General features: G+C 43.9%; 1 long non-coding RNA gene and 1 other non-coding gene across 2 annotated transcripts in view; both read right to left on the reverse strand.

The window, feature by feature from the left end:
* LOC145884207 (uncharacterized) overlaps positions 1-14,836 on the reverse strand; it is a 271,188-nt gene that overhangs the window by 174,622 nt on the left and 81,730 nt on the right. The gene's annotated exons all lie outside the window — the stretch shown is intronic.
* Positions 5,815-5,885, reverse strand: trnac-gca (transfer RNA cysteine (anticodon GCA)). Its single transcript has one exon. It is a non-coding gene; the product is annotated as a tRNA-Cys (tRNA).

A 14,836-nucleotide genomic window follows, 5' to 3' on the forward strand; every position in this document is an offset into this window, starting at 1 on the left:
AGACTTTTCAAGAGTCAGTTGAGAATTCTACCATGACCAGAGATTGCTGTTAACCTGGCAATCTCAAAAGAGATTTATTTCCTCATGGGGTTGCATACTTGTCAAAATGACTTGTTCAAAAGTTCCTGCATTGGCCGGGAATCGAACCCGGGCCTCCCGCGTGGCAGGCGAGAATTCTACCACTGAACAAACAATGCCTTGCAATGCTGAAATAACCCCCACAGCTGGATATCGTATCAAAAAGCTTTAATTCAAAGCATATTTCCTGCTTTGTGGGCTCAGAGACATTGTACACCCTAATAAAATCAGTCTTTCCTCCCCGTCGGTGAATTGAACCCGGTCTCCCGCGTGACAGGGAGGGATACTCACCTCTATAATAACAAGGAGCAGTTGGGTTGGTTAGTTGAAAAAATGTGGAGCATTGGATACTATCCCTAAATTTGGAGAGTTGGGTGTTAACCCTTCAAACATAAACATCTGTAGAGACTGAATGGTTAGAGCTAGAGACTACTATGACCCATCTATAGAAAGCTGAGACCCTCCCGGACATGTGCATGTAGTCGATTTTGCTCTATACCGCTCACAAGTCACACGATAGTAGTTAGAAGGTGAGGTGTGTGTGGAAAATCCCAGGACATAGTCACAAAGGCCAAACTCAAGACAGTTGTCACTGACTTGTTGGATATTCGTTTCCCATTTAACAACTAAAGCCTTGCACAAAGTAAATCACCTCACACACTGGAAATCTACAATGGATTCACAAAAGTCTACTGAGAATGCGTAAATGTCCAAACGGTAAGTGAACCTAAACTCTCACTTTTCAAGAGTCAGTTGAGAATTCTACCATGACCAGAGATTGCTGTTAACCTGGCAATCTCAAAAGATATTTCTTCCTCAGGGTTGCATACTTGTCAAAATGACTTGTTCAAAAGTTCCTGCATTGGCTGGGAATCGAACCCGGGCCTCCCGCGTGGCAGGCGAGAATTCTATCACTGAACAACCAATGCCTTGCGATGCTGAAATAACCCCCACGGCTGGATATCGTATCAAAAAGCTTTAATTCAAAGCATATTTCCTGCTTTGTGGGCTCAGAGACATTGTACACCCTAATAAAATCAGTCTTTCCTCCCCGTCGGTGAATTGAACCCGGTCTCCCGCGTGACAGGCAGGGATACTCACCTCTATAATAACAAGGAGCAGGTGGGTTGATTAGTTGAAAAAATGTGGAGCATTGGATACTATCCCTAAATTTGGAGAGTTGGGTGTTAACCCTTCAAACATAAACATCTGTAGAGACTGAATGGTTAGAGCTAGAGACTACTATGACCCATCTATGGAAAGCTGAAACCCTCACGGACACGTGCATGTAGTCGATTTTGCTCTATACCGCTCACAAGTCACACGATAGTAGTTAGAAGGTGAGGTGTGTGTGGAAAATCCCAGGACATAGTCACAAAGGCCAAACTCAAGACAGTTGTCACTGACTTGTTGGATATTCGTTTCCCATTTAACAACTAACACCTTGCACAAAGTAAATCACCTCACACACTGGAAATCTACAATGGATTCACAAAAGTCTACTGAGAATGCGTAAATGTCCAAACGGTAAGTGAACCCAAACTCAGACTTTTCAAGAGTCAGTTGAGAATTCTACCATGACCAGAGATTGCTGTTTACCTGGCAATCTCAAAAGAGATTTATTTCCTCATGGGGTTGCATACTTGTCAAAATGACTTGTTCAAAAGTTCCTGCATTGGCCAGGAATCGAACCCGGGCCTCCCGCGTGGCAGGCGAGAATTCTACCACTGAACAACCAATGCCTTGCAATGCTGAAATAACCCCCACAGCTGGATATCGTATCACAAAGCTTTAATTCAAAGCATATTTCCTGCTTTGTGGGCTCAGAGACATTGTACACCCTAATAAAATCAGTCTTTCCTCCCCGTCGGTGAATTGAACCCGGTCTCCCGCGTGACAGGCAGGGATACTCACCTCTATAATAACAAGGAGCAGGTGGGTTGGTTAGTTGAAAAAATGTGGAGCATTGGATACTATCCCTAAATTTGGAGAGTTGGGTGTTAACCCTTCAAACATAAACATCTGTAGAGACTGAATGGTTAGAGCTAGAGACTACTATGACCCATCTATGGAAAGCTGAGACCCTCACGGACACGTGCATGTAGTCGATTTTGCTCTATACCGCTCACAAGTCACACGATAGTAGTTAGAAGGTGAGGTGTGTGTGGAAAATCCCAGGACATAGTCACAAAGGCCAAACTCAAGACAGTTGTCACTGACTTGTTGGATATTCGTTTCCCATTTAACAACTAACACCTTGCACAAAGTAAATCACCTCACACACTGGAAATCTACAATGGATTCACAAAAGTCTACTGAGAATGCGTAAATGTCCAAACGGTAAGTGAACCCAAACTCAGACTTTTCAAGAGTCAGTTGAGAATTCTACCATGACCAGAGATTGCTGTTTACCTGGCAATCTCAAAAGAGATTTATTTCCTCATGGGGTTGCATACTTGTCAAAATGACTTGTTCAAAAGTTCCTGCATTGGCCAGGAATCGAACCCGGGCCTCCCGCGTGGCAGGCGAGAATTCTACCACTGAACAACCAATGCCTTGCAATGCTGAAATAACCCCCACAGCTGGATATCGTATCACAAAGCTTTAATTCAAAGCATATTTCCTGCTTTGTGGGCTCAGAGACATTGTACACCCTAATAAAATCAGTCTTTCCTCCCCGTCGGTGAATTGAACCCGGTCTCCCGCGTGACAGGCAGGGATACTCACCTCTATAATAACAAGGAGCAGGTGGGTTGGTTAGTTGAAAAAATGTGGAGCATTGGATACTATCCCTAAATTTGGAGAGTTGGGTGTTAACCCTTCAAACATAAACATCTGTAGAGACTGAATGGTTAGAGCTAGAGACTACTATGACCCATCTATGGAAAGCTGAGACCCTCACGGACACGTGCATGTAGTCGATTTTGCTCTATACCGCTCACAAGTCACACGATAGTAGTTAGAAGGTGAGGTGTGTGTGGAAAATCCCAGGACATAGTCACAAAGGCCAAACTCAAGACAGTTGTCACTGACTTGTTGGATATTCGTTTCCCATTTAACAACTAACACCTTGCACAAAGTAAATCACCTCACACACTGGAAATCTACAATGGATTCACAAAAGTCTACTGAGAATGCGTAGATGTCCAAACGGTAAGTGAACCCAAACTCAGACTTTTCAAGAGTCAGTTGAGAATTCTACCATGACCAGAGATTGCTGTTTACCTGGCAATCTCAAAAGAGATTTATTTCCTCATGGGGTTGCATACTTGTCAAAATGACTTGTTCAAAAGTTCCTGCATTGGCCAGGAATCGAACCCGGGCCTCCCGCGTGGCAGGCGAGAATTCTACCACTGAACAACCAATGCCTTGCAATGCTGAAATAACCCCCACAGCTGGATATCGTATCACAAAGCTTTAATTCAAAGCATATTTCCTGCTTTGTGGGCTCAGAGACATTGTACACCCTAATAAAATCAGTCTTTCCTCCCCGTCGGTGAATTGAACCCGGTCTCCCGCGTGACAGGCAGGGATACTCACCTCTATAATAACAAGGAGCAGGTGGGTTGGTTAGTTGAAAAAATGTGGAGCATTGGATACTATCCCTAAATTTGGAGAGTTGGGTGTTAACCCTTCAAACATAAACATCTGTAGAGACTGAATGGTTAGAGCTAGAGACTACTATGACCCATCTATGGAAAGCTGAGACCCTCACGGACACTTGCATGTAGTCGATTTTGCTCTATACCGCTCAAAAGTCACACGATAGTAGTTAGAAGGTGAGGTGTGTGTGGAAAATCCTAGGACATAGTCACAAAGGCCAAACTCAAGACAGTTGTCACTGACTTGTTGGATATTCGTTTCCCATTTAACAACTAACCCCTTGCACAAAGTAAATCACCTCACACACTGGAAATCTACAATTGATTCACAAAAGTCCACTGAGAATGCGTAAATGTCCAAACGGTAAGTGAACCCAAACTCAGACTTTTCAAGAGTCAGTTGAGAATTCTACCATGACCAGAGATTGCTGTTAACCTGGCAATCTCAAAAGAGATTTATTTCCTCATGGGGTTGCATACTTGTCAAAATGACTTGTTCAAAAGTTCCTGCATTGGCCGGGAATCGAACCCGGGCCTCCCGCGTGGCAGGAGAGAATTCTACCACTGAACAACCAATGCTTTGAGATGCTGAAATAACCCCCACAGCTGGATATCGTATAAAAAAGCTTTAATTCAAAGCATATTTCCTGCTTTGTGGGCTCAGAGACATTGTACACCCTAATAAAATCAGTCTTTCCTCCCCGTCGGTGAATTGAACCCGGTCTCCCGCGTGACAGGCAGGGATACTCACCTCTATAATAACAAGGAGCAGGTGGGTTGGTTAGTTGAAAAAATGTGGAGCATTGGATACTATCCCTAAATTTGGAGAGTTGGGTGTTAACCCTTCAAACATAAACATCTGTAGAGACTGAATGGTTAGAGCTAGAGACTACTATGACCCATCTATGGAAAGCTGAAACCCTCATGGACACGTGCATGTAGTCGATTTTGCTCTATACCGCTCACAAGTCACACGATAGTAGTTAGAAGGTGAGGTGTGTGTGGAAAATCCAAGGACATAGTCACAAAGGCCAAACTCAAGACAGTTGTCACTGACTTGTTGGATATTCGTTTCCCATTTAACAACTAACCCCTTGCACAAAGTAAATCACCTCACACACTGGAAATCTACAATTGATTCACAAAAGTCCACTGAGAATGCGCAAATGTCCAAACAGTAAGTGAACCCAAACTCAGACTTTTCAAGAGTCAGTTGAGAATTCTACCATGACCAGAGATTGCTGTTAACCTGGCAATCTCAAAAGAGATTTATTTCCTCATGGGGTTGCATACTTGTCAAAATGACTTGTTCAAAAGTTCCTGCATTGGCCGGGAATCGAACCCGGGCCTCCCGCGTGGCAGGCGAGAATTCTACCACTGAACAAACAATGCCTTGCAATGCTGAAATAACCCCCACAGCTGGATATCGTATCAAAAAGCTTTAATTCAAAGCATATTTCCTGCTTTGTGGGCTCAGAGACATTGTACACCCTAATAAAATCAGTCTTTCCTCCCCGTCGGTGAATTGAACCCGGTCTCCCGCGTGACAGGGAGGGATACTCACCTCTATAATAACAAGGAGCAGTTGGGTTGGTTAGTTGAAAAAATGTGGAGCATTGGATACTATCCCTAAATTTGGAGAGTTGGGTGTTAACCCTTCAAACATAAACATCTGTAGAGACTGAATGGTTAGAGCTAGAGACTACTATGACCCATCTATGGAAAGCTGAGACCCTCCAGGACATGTGCATGTAGTCGATTTTGCTCTATACCGCTCACAAGTCACACGATAGTAGTTAGAAGGTGAGGTGTGTGTGGAAAATCCCAGGACATAGTCACAAAGGCCAAACTCAAGACAGTTGTCACTGACTTGTTGGATATTCGTTTCCCATTTAACAACTGACCCCTTGCACAAAGTAAATCACCTCACACACTGGAAATCTACAATTGATTCACAAAAGTCCACTGAGAATGCGCAAATGTCCAAACAGTAAGTGAACCCAAACTCAGACTTTTCAAGAGTCAGTTGAGAATTCTACCATGACCAGAGATTGCTGTTAACCTGGCAATCTCAAAAGAGATTTATTTCCTCATGGGGTTGCATACTTGTCAAAATGACTTGTTCAAAAGTTCCTGCATTGGCCGGGAATCGAACCCGGGCCTCCCGCGTTGCAGGCGAGAATTCTACCACTGAACAACCAATGCTTTGCGATGCAGAAATAACCCCCACGGCTGGATATCGTATCAAAAAGCTTTAATTCAAAGCATATTTCCTGCTTTGTGGGCTCAGAGACATTGTACACCCTAATAAAATCAGTCTTTCCTCCCCGTCGGTGAATTGAACCCGGTCTCCCGCGTGACAGGCAGGGATACTCACCTCTATAATAACAAGGAGCAGGTGGGTTGGTTAGTTGAAAAAATGTGGAGCATTGGATACTATCCCTAAATTTGGAGAGTTGGGTGTTAACCCTTCAAACATAAACATCTGTAGAGACTGAATGGTTAGAGCTAGAGACTACTATGACCCATCTATGGAAAGCTGAAACCCTCACGGACACGTGCATGTAGTCGATTTTGCTCTATACCGCTCACAAGTCACACGATAGTAGTTAGAAGGTGAGGTGTGTGTGGAAAATCCCAGGACATAGTCACAAAGGCCAAACTCAAGACAGTTGTCACTGACTTGTTGGATATTCGTTTCCCATTTAACAACTAAAGCCTTGCACAAAGTAAATCACCTCACACACTGGAAATCTACAATGGATTCACAAAAGTCTACTGAGAATGCGTAAATGTCCAAACGGTAAGTGAACCTAAACTCTCACTTTTCAAGAGTCAGTTGAGAATTCTACCATGACCAGAGATTGCTGTTAACCTGGCAATCTCAAAAGATATTTCTTCCTCAGGGTTGCATACTTGTCAAAATGACTTGTTCAAAAGTTCCTGCATTGGCCGGGAATCGAACCCGGGCCTCCCGCGTGGCAGGCGAGAATTCTACCACTGAACAAACAATGCCTTGCAATGCTGAAATAACCCCCACAGCTGGATATCGTATCAAAAAGCTTTAATTCAAAGCATATTTCCTGCTTTGTGGGCTCAGAGACATTGTACACCCTAATAAAATCAGTCTTTCCTCCCCGTCGGTGAATTGAACCCGGTCTCCCGCGTGACAGGGAGGGATACTCACCTCTATAATAACAAGGAGCAGTTGGGTTGGTTAGTTGAAAAAATGTGGAGCATTGGATACTATCCCTAAATTTGGAGAGTTGGGTGTTAACCCTTCAAACATAAACATCTGTAGAGACTGAATGGTTAGAGCTAGAGACTACTATGACCCATCTATGGAAAGCTGAGACCCTCCAGGACATGTGCATGTAGTCGATTTTGCTCTATACCGCTCACAAGTCACACGATAGTAGTTAGAAGGTGAGGTGTGTGTGGAAAATCCCAGGACATAGTCACAAAGGCCAAACTCAAGACAGTTGTCACTGACTTGTTGGATATTCGTTTCCCATTTAACAACTGACCCCTTGCACAAAGTAAATCACCTCACACACTGGAAATCTACAATTGATTCACAAAAGTCCACTGAGAATGCGCAAATGTCCAAACAGTAAGTGAACCCAAACTCAGACTTTTCAAGAGTCAGTTGAGAATTCTACCATGACCAGAGATTGCTGTTAACCTGGCAATCTCAAAAGATATTTCTTCCTCAGGGTTGCATACTTGTCAAAATGACTTGTTCAAAAGTTCCTGCATTGGGCGGGAATCGAACCCAGGCCTCCCTCGTGGTAGGCGAGAATTCTACCACTGAACAACCAATGCCTTGCGATGCTGAAATAACCCCCACGGCTGGATATCGTATCAAAAAGCTTTAATTCAAAGCATATTTCCTGCTTTGTGGGCTCAGAGACATTGTACACCCTAATAAATTCAGTCTTTCCTCCCCGTCGGGGAATTGAACCACGGTCTCCCGCGTGACAGGCAGGGATACACACCACTATACTAACAAGGAGCAGGTGGGCTGGTTATTTGAAAAAATGTGGAGCATTGGATACTATCCCTAAATTTGGAGAGTTTGGTGTTAACCCTTGCAACATAAACATCTGTACAGACTGAATGGTTAGAGCTAGAGACTACTATGACCAATCTATGGAAAGCTGAGACCCTCACGGACACGTACATGTAGTCGATTTTGCTCTATACCGCTCACAAGCCACACGATAGTAGTTAGAAGGTGAGGTGTGTGTGGAAAATCCCAGGACATAGTCACAAAGGCCAAACTCAAGACAGTTGTCACTGACTTGTTGGATATTCGTTTCCCATTTAACAACTAAAGCCTTGCACAAAGTAAATCACCTCACACACTGGAAATCTACAATGGATTCACAAAAGTCTACTGAGAATGCGTAAATGTCCAAACGGTAAATGAACCTAAACTCTCACTTTTCAAGAGTCAATTGAGAATTCTACCATGACCAGAGATTGCTGTTAACCTGGCAATCTCAAAGATATTTCTTCCTCAGGGTTGCATACTTGTCAAAATGACTTGTTCAAAAGTTCCTGCATTGGGCGGGAATCGAACCCAGGCCTCCCTCGTGGCAGGCGAGAATTCTACCACTGAACAACCAATGCCTTGCGATGCTGAAATAACCCCCACGGCTGGATATCGTATCAAAAAGCTTTAATTCAAAGCATATTTCCTGCTTTGTGGGCTCAGAGACATTGTACACCCTAATAAATTCAGTCTTTCCTCACCGTCGGGGAATTGAACCACGGTCTCCCGCGTGACAGGCGGGGATACTCACCACTATACTAACGAGGAGCAGTTGGGCTAGTTATTTGAAAAAATGTGGAGCATTGGATACTATCCCTAAATTTGGAGAGTTTGGTGTTAACCCTTGCAACATAAACATCTGTACAGACTGAATGGTTAGAGCTAGAGACTACTATGACCCATCTATGGAAAGCTGAGACCCTCACGGACACGTACATGTAGTCGATTTTGCTCTATACCGCTCACAAGCCACACGATAGTAGTTAGAAGGTGAGGTGTGTGTGGAAAATCCCAGGACATAGTCACAAAGGCCAAACTCAAGACAGTTGTCACTGACTTGTTGGATATTCGTTTCCCATTTAACAACTAAAGCCTTGCACAAAGTAAATCACCTCACACACTGGAAATCTACAATGGATTCACAAAAGTCTACTGAGAATGCGTAAATGTCCAAACGGTAAGTGATCCCAAACTCAGACTTTTCAAGAGTCAATTGAGAATTCTACCATGACCAGAGATTGCTGTTAACCTGGCAATCTCAAAGATATTTCTTCCTCAGGGTTGCATACTTGTCAAAATGACTTGTTCAAAAGTTCCTGCATTGGGCGGGAATCGAACCCAGGCCTCCCTCGTGGCAGGCGAGAATTCTACCACTGAACAACCAATGCCTTGCGATGCTGAAATAACCCCCACGGCTGGATATCGTATCAAAAAGCTTTAATTCAAAGCATATTTCCTGCTTTGTGGGCTCAGAGACATTGTACACCCTAATAAATTCAGTCTTTCCTCCCCGTCGGGGAATTGAACCGCGGTCTCCCGCGTGACAGGCAGGGATACACACCACTATACTAACAAGGAGCAGGTGGGCTGGTTATTTGAAAAAATGTGGAGCATTGGATACTATCCCTAAATTTGGAGAGTTTGGTGTTAACCCTTGCAACATAAACATCTGTACAGACTGAATGGTTAGAGCTAGAGACTACTATGACCAATCTATGGAAAGCTGAGACCCTCACGGACACGTACATGTAGTCGATTTTGCTCTATACCGCTCACAAGCCACACGATAGTAGTTAGAAGGTGAGGTGTGTGTGGAAAATCCCAGGACATAGTCACAAAGGCCAAACTCAAGACAGTTGTCACTGACTTGTTGGATATTCGTTTCCCATTTAACAACTAAAGCCTTGCACAAAGTAAATCACCTCACACACTGGAAATCTACAATGGATTCACAAAAGTCTACTGAGAATGCGTAAATGTCCAAACGGTAAGTGAACCCAAACTCAGACTTTTCAAGAGTCAATTGAGAATTCTACCATGACCAGAGATTGCTGTTAACCTGGCAATCTCAAAGATATTTCTTCCTCAGGGTTGCATACTTGTCAAAATGACTTGTTCAAAAGTTCCTGCATTGGGCGGGAATCGAACCCAGGCCTCCCTCGTGGCAGGCGAGAATTCTACCACTGAACAACCAATGCCTTGCGATGCTGAAATAACCCCCACGGCTGGATATCGTATCAAAAAGCTTTAATTCAAAGCATATTTCCTGCTTTGTGGGCTCAGAGACAATGGTACACCCTAATAAATTCAGTCTTTCCTCCCCGTCGGGGAATTGAACCGCGGTCTCCCGCGTGACAGGCAGGGATACACACCACTATACTAACAAGGAGCAGGTGGGCTGGTTATTTGAAAAAATGTGGAGCATTGGATACTATCCCTAAATTTGGAGAGTTTGGTGTTAACCCTTGCAACATAAACATCTGTACAGACTGAATGGTTAGAGCTAGAGACTACTATGACCAATCTATGGAAAGCTGAGACCCTCACGGACACGTACATGTAGTCGATTTTGCTCTATACCGCTCACAAGCCACACGATAGTAGTTAGAAGGTGAGGTGTGTGTGGAAAATCCCAGGACATAGTCACAAAGGCCAAACTCAAGACAGTTGTCACTGACTTGTTGGATATTCGTTTCCCATTTAACAACTAAAGCCTTGCACAAAGTAAATCACCTCACACACTGGAAATCTACAATGGATTCACAAAAGTCTACTGAGAATGCGTAAATGTCCAAACGGTAAGTGAACCCAAACTCAGACTTTTCAAGAGTCAATTGAGAATTCTACCATGACCAGAGATTGCTGTTAACCTGGCAATCTCAAAGATATTTCTTCCTCAGGGTTGCATACTTGTCAAAATGACTTGTTCAAAAGTTCCTGCATTGGGCGGGAATCGAACCCAGGCCTCCCTCGTGGCAGGCGAGAATTCTACCACTGAACAACCAATGCCTTGCGATGCTGAAATAACCCCCACGGCTGGATATCGTATCAAAAAGCTTTAATTCAAAGCATATTTCCTGCTTTGTGGGCTCAGAGACAATGGTACACCCTAATAAATTCAGTCTTTCCTCCCCGTCGGGGAATTGAACCGCGGTCTCCCGCGTGACAGGCAGGGATACACACCACTATACTAACAAGGAGCAGGTGGGCTGGTTATTTGAAAAAATGTGGAGCATTGGATACTATCCCTAAATTTGGAGAGTTTGGTGTTAACCCTTGCAACATAAACATCTGTACAGACTGAATGGTTAGAGCTAGAGACTACTATGACCAATCTATGGAAAGCTGAGACCCTCACGGACACGTACATGTAGTCGATTTTGCTCTATACCGCTCACAAGCCACACGATAGTAGTTAGAAGGTGAGGTGTGTGTGGAAAATCCCAGGACATAGTCACAAAGGCCAAACTCAAGACAGTTGTCACTGACTTGTTGGATATTCGTTTCCCATTTAACAACTAAAGCCTTGCACAAAGTAAATCACCTCACACACTGGAAATCTACAATGGATTCACAAAAGTCTACTGAGAATGCGTAAATGTCCAAACGGTAAGTGAACCCAAACTCAGACTTTTCAAGAGTCAATTGAGAATTCTACCATGACCAGAGATTGCTGTTAACCTGGCAATCTCAAAGATATTTCTTCCTCAGGGTTGCATACTTGTCAAAATGACTTGTTCAAAAGTTCCTGCATTGGGCGGGAATCGAACCCAGGCCTCCCTCGTGGCAGGCGAGAATTCTACCACTGAACAACCAATGCCTTGCGATGCTGAAATAACCCCCACGGCTGGATATCGTATCAAAAAGCTTTAATTCAAAGCATATTTCCTGCTTTGTGGGCTCAGAGACAATGGTACACCCTAATAAATTCAGTCTTTCCTCCCCGTCGGGGAATTGAACCCCGGTCTACCGCGTGACAGGCAGGGATACACACCACTATACTAACAAGGAGCAGGTGGGCTGGTTATTTGAAAAAATGTGGAGCATTGGATACTATCCCTAAATTTGGAGAGTTTGGTGTTAACCCTTGCAACATAAACATCTGTACAGACTGAATGGTTAGAGCTAGAGACTACTATGACCAATCTATGGAAAGCTGAGACCCTCACGGACACGTACATGTAGTCGATTTTGCTCTATACCGCTCACAAGCCACACGATAGTAGTTAGAAGGTGAGGTGTGTGTGGAAAATCCCAGGACATAGTCACAAAGGCCAAACTCAAGACAGTTGTCACTGACTTGTTGGATATTCGTTTCCCATTTAACAACTAAAGCCTTGCACAAAGTAAATCACCTCACACACTGGAAATCTACAATGGATTCACAAAAGTCTACTGAGAATGCGTAAATGTCCAAACGGTAAGTGAACCCAAACTCAGACTTTTCAAGAGTCAATTGAGAATTCTACCATGACCAGAGATTGCTGTTAACCTGGCAATCTCAAAGATATTTCTTCCTCAGGGTTGCATACTTGTCAAAATGACTTGTTCAAAAGTTCCTGCATTGGGCGGGAATCGAACCCAGGCCTCCCTCGTGGCAGGCGAGAATTCTACCACTGAACAACCAATGCCTTGCGATGCTGAAATAACCCCCACGGCTGGATATCGTATCAAAAAGCTTTAATTCAAAGCATATTTCCTGCTTTGTGGGCTCAGAGACATTGTACACCCTAATAAATTCAGTCTTTCCTCCCCGTCGGGGAATTGAACCGCGGTCTCCCGCGTGACAGGCAGGGATACACACCACTATACTAACAAGGAGCAGGTGGGCTGGTTATTTGAAAAAATGTGGAGCATTGGATACTATCCCTAAATTTGGAGAGTTTGGTGTTAACCCTTGCAACATAAACATCTGTACAGACTGAATGGTTAGAGCTAGAGACTACTATGACCAATCTATGGAAAGCTGAGACCCTCACGGACACGTACATGTAGTCGATTTTGCTCTATACCGCTCACAAGCCACACGATAGTAGTTAGAAGGTGAGGTGTGTGTGGAAAATCCCAGGACATAGTCACAAAGGCCAAACTCAAGACAGTTGTCACTGACTTGTTGGATATTCGTTTCCCATTTAACAACTAAAGCCTTGCACAAAGTAAATCACCTCACACACTGGAAATCTACAATGGATTCACAAAAGTCTACTGAGAATGCGTAAATGTCCAAACGGTAAGTGAACCCAAACTCAGACTTTTCAAGAGTCAATTGAGAATTCTACCATGACCAGAGATTGCTGTTAACCTGGCAATCTCAAAGATATTTCTTCCTCAGGGTTGCATACTTGTCAAAATGACTTGTTCAAAAGTTCCTGCATTGTGCGGGAATCGAACCCAGGCCTCCCTCGTGGCAGGCGAGAATTCTACCACTGAACAACCAATGCCTTGCGATGCTGAAATAACCCCCACGGCTGGATATCGTATCAAAAAGCTTTAATTCAAAGCATATTTCCTGCTTTGTGGGCTCAGAGACAATGGTACACCCTAATAAATTCAGTCTTTCCTCCCCGTCGGGGAATTGAACCGCGGTCTCCCGCGTGACAGGCAGGGATACACACCACTATACTAACAAGGAGCAGGTGGGCTGGTTATTTGAAAAAATGTGGAGCATTGGATACTATCCCTAAATTTGGAGAGTTTGGTGTTAACCCTTGCAACATAAACATCTGTACAGACTGAATGGTTAGAGCTAGAGACTACTATGACCAATCTATGGAAAGCTGAGACCCTCACGGACACGTACATGTAGTCGATTTTGCTCTATACCGCTCACAAGCCACACGATAGTAGTTAGAAGGTGAGGTGTGTGTGGAAAATCCCAGGACATAGTCACAAAGGCCAAACTCAAGACAGTTGTCACTGACTTGTTGGATATTCGTTTCCCATTTAACAACTAAAGCCTTGCACAAAGTAAATCACCTCACACACTGGAAATCTACAATGGATTCACAAAAGTCTACTGAGAATGCGTAAATGTCCAAACGGTAAGTGAACCCAAACTCAGACTTTTCAAGAGTCAATTGAGAATTCTACCATGACCAGAGATTGCTGTTAACCTGGCAATCTCAAAGATATTTCTTCCTCAGGGTTGCATACTTGTCAAAATGACTTGTTCAAAAGTTCCTGCATTGGGCGGGAATCGAACCCAGGCCTCCCTCGTGGCAGGCGAGAATTCTACCACTGAACAACCAATGCCTTGCGATGCTGAAATAACCCCCACGGCTGGATATCGTATCAAAAAGCTTTAATTCAAAGCATATTTCCTGCTTTGTGGGCTCAGAGACATTGTACACCCTAATAAATTCAGTCTTTCCTCACCGTCGGGGAATTGAACCCCGGTCTCCCGCGTGACAGGTGGGGATACTCACCACTATACTAACAAGGAGCAGGTGGGCTGGTTATTTGAAAAAATGTGGAGCATTGGATACTATCCCTAAATTTGGAGAGTTTGGTGTTAACCCTTGCAACATAAACATCTGTACAGACTGAATGGTTAGAGCTAGAGACTACTATGACCAATCTATGGAAAGCTGAGACCCTCACGGACACGTACATGTAGTCGATTTTGCTCTATACCGCTCACAAGCCACACGATAGTAGTTAGAAGGTGAGGTGTGTGTGGAAAATCCCAGGACATAGTCACAAAGGCCAAACTCAAGACAGTTGTCACTGACTTGTTGGATATTCGTTTCCCATTTAACAACTAAAGCCTTGCACAAAGTAAATCACCTCACACACTGGAAATCTACAATGGATTCACAAAAGTCTACTGAGAATGCGTAAATGTCCAAACGGTAAGTGAACCTAAACTCTCACTTTTCAAGAGTCAATTGAGAATTCTACCTTGACCAGAGATTGCTGTTAACCTGGCAATCTCAAAGATATTTCTTCCTCAGGGTTGCATACTTGTCAAAATGACTTGTTCAAAAGTTCCTGCATTGGGCGGGAATCGAACCCAGGCCTCCCTCGTGGCAGGCGAGAATTCTACCACTGAACAACCAATGCCTTGCGATGCTGAAATAACCCCCACGGCTGGATATCG

This window comes from Salmo salar, chromosome 01 (genome assembly GCF_965601325.2).
Source record: "Salmo salar chromosome 01, fSalSal1, whole genome shotgun sequence".
Lineage (NCBI taxonomy): Eukaryota > Metazoa > Chordata > Actinopteri > Salmoniformes > Salmonidae > Salmo > Salmo salar.